Below are 2995 nucleotides of genomic sequence, written 5' to 3' on the forward strand. Positions count from 1 at the left end.
GGGAAATTTGATTTAGAATTGCTAAATTGAATTTTCTCTGTAAGTTTTGGAATTTAATTTCCTGACTTTATATATATATATATATATAAAGAATATGAGGGCTTTATTTCACTGGTGATCTAAACGAATAGGTACGCTGCGTGCTATGATTGGTCATCCGTTAGGTTCTAAGTCCACAGCTAGGGATCCGTAGTAGGCTTCCGAGCCAGCAGGTAATATCTTAAAGGAAATGATAAACAAAACCAAGACAGCACGAGTATCTCAGGTGATTTAGAATATTTAGAGTAAGGTGAATCAAAATGGAGAAGTAGAAGTAATTAATGTCTTACAGCTGTTTCTGGGATATCAGCACCCCTGTACACTGGGTATTCCATCATCAGTGACAAGTGTGTATGCAGAAAAGTTCCAGACAGAGAATTCACAGTATATAGAAGGATAAAAGAATAAAAGATGAATAAAGATAGAATGATAAATTTCACAGTTCATCTTGTTCCAGAGGGTATGAAGGTTAGTCCGTATTTCCGTGGAGGTTTAGTCTCTTAAATATAACCCCAGATAAATCCAGGTAGTATTTTGAGTGATGCATTTAGAATGGATCAAGTAATTACATTCTTACATACATTGTTGTTGTTGTTGTTGGCACTCCGTCGCTTACGACGTTGAAGGTTCCAGTTGATCAACGGAACAGCCTGCTCGTGAAATTAACGTGCAAAGTGGCTGAGCACTCCACAGACACGTGTACCCTTAACATAGTTCTCGGGGATATTCAGCGTGACACAGTGTGACAAGGCTAACCCTTTGAATTACAGGTACAACAGAAACAGGAAGTAAGAGAAAGTTGTGGTGGAAGAGTACAGCAGGGTTCACCACCATCCCCTGCTGGAGCCTCGTGGAGCTTTACGTGTTTTCGCTCAATAGACACTCACAACGCCCGGTCTGAGAATCGAAACCGCGACCCTGTGACCGCGAGTCCGCTGCCTTAACCACTGGGCCATTGCGCCTCCACTCATACATACATAGATACATACATACACAGACAGATATCCACACACACGCACACACATACACATATGATGAAATTTATTCGTATCTATCAGGAATTATTTCACATCTTAATAAACATGTTTCAATAAATTATCTTTAATTTTATAATGCAGATATTAAGCTTGCTCGTCACGTTAAAAGAATTCCATGATTAAAATTATTCATGTAACGGAATTTGCATTGCTGGAGCAACGCCTTAAAAGGTTTAATCAAATAAACTGACCTCAGTATTTATAATTTAAAACTGGTACTCATTCTGCTGTACTCTTTTGCAGAACCACTTAAGTTGTGGGGACGTAAACAAACCAACACCGTTTGTGAAGCGGTGATGGGAGACGAACACAAACAGAAATATATGATGCAGAAACACACTGCAGACTTCGATAGTCAATAAAGTACAAATATAATTTACAACCTTATTTTCTGTGCGGTTCGGAACTGAATGATCTACGGCCTAATACTGATGTACGGCTTACTTTAGCAGACTCTTGGAGACCAGTTTGATCAACGCAGTTGATGTTCTCTTTGGACAACAGCAAATTTGCGGCTGCAGGAAATAAGCACAAACAGAACTCCAGATGGAGACATTGGGAGCAGATAGGACGGTGCGTGTAGTGCGAAGCCTTTATACAATACGTCTGAAAAGAGGGGAGAGAGGTGAGTAAGTCAGGTGAAGCTGAGTAAGGCGGAGTGAAAAAGTTGGGTGAGGCTGTTTGCATGGCTAACTGGACATTCAGCTTGTTATTGTGACAGTAAGTTCTGGTGCTGGAAGCCAACATACACACACGTATACACATGCATGTGAAGAAAGATACACGTTCAGCGATCGAGAGAAAGTGAAAGAAGGATATTAGAATACATTAATATAACATTGTTGATCTAAAAGCTTTCGTTCGCATCATGCGCATAAAGTGAAATATGCTTACACACATAAACGAAGAGAGAGAGAGAGAGAGAGAGAGAGAGAGAGAGAGAGAGAGAGAGAGAGAGAGAGAGAGAGAGAGAGAGAGAGAGAGAGAGAGAGAGAGAGAGAGAGAGAAAGAGATAGAGAGAAAGAGTGAGAGAGAAATTGGGAGAAAAAAACATTAAAAACGGCTGATGTCAAATAAGTCAGCGTCGAATCAGAAACGCTATATTGGCCGCGCAAAAACAACTGTTCCAAAACGTCTCCTGTCCTGATTTAGGTATATCACGTAATCAGGGCAACAACATGTCTCTCTGCGTGGGTTCATGTAAGCATTTTTAAAAATAATATCTAAACAAGCGATTTGAATATAATTTGTAGCTAGTGCACTCAATACGTAACAAAAAACAACTGCCAACAAATATAAGCTTTAATTCCTCTCATAACGTATCATTGTTGCTGTGTTCATTCTTATTGCCAAACTCACGAAGAAGAGTGATGAATACCAGATATCGACAGAAAGCATGTAATATCTAAACAACTGTTCTTATACATATTTAATTGTCTCAATTATTGCAAGTTGTATTATGTAATTATGGAGGAAAATGCAACTATTGTTGGTATTGATTCGTTAGATTTATTTCAATAGAAAGTACTAGAAAACTATTCAAAGTTTAATATCAGTAATATTTCTTCTCATTGTCTTCGTCATTTGTCCATTTATATATTTATGTTAACCTCTTTTTATCCGCCACATTTTTTTTCACATTATTTCACTTTTTCGCTGTCCTATATTATTATTATCATCATCATCAGCAGCAGCAGCACCAGCAAGCATCAGCATCAACATCTTTATTATTATTATTATTATTATTATTATTATTGAGTGAGAGAGCAGTGCAATTATTATTATTATTATTATTATTATTATTATTATTATTATTATTATATACATGCATGCATATATATATATGTACATACACATATAAACACACATACATATATATATAGTCTACATGCAAACGCAAACGCACTCACGTGTGAGTG

The sequence above is a fragment of the Octopus bimaculoides genome, chromosome 24 (genome assembly GCF_001194135.2).
Source record: "Octopus bimaculoides isolate UCB-OBI-ISO-001 chromosome 24, ASM119413v2, whole genome shotgun sequence".
Classification (NCBI taxonomy): domain Eukaryota; kingdom Metazoa; phylum Mollusca; class Cephalopoda; order Octopoda; family Octopodidae; genus Octopus; species Octopus bimaculoides.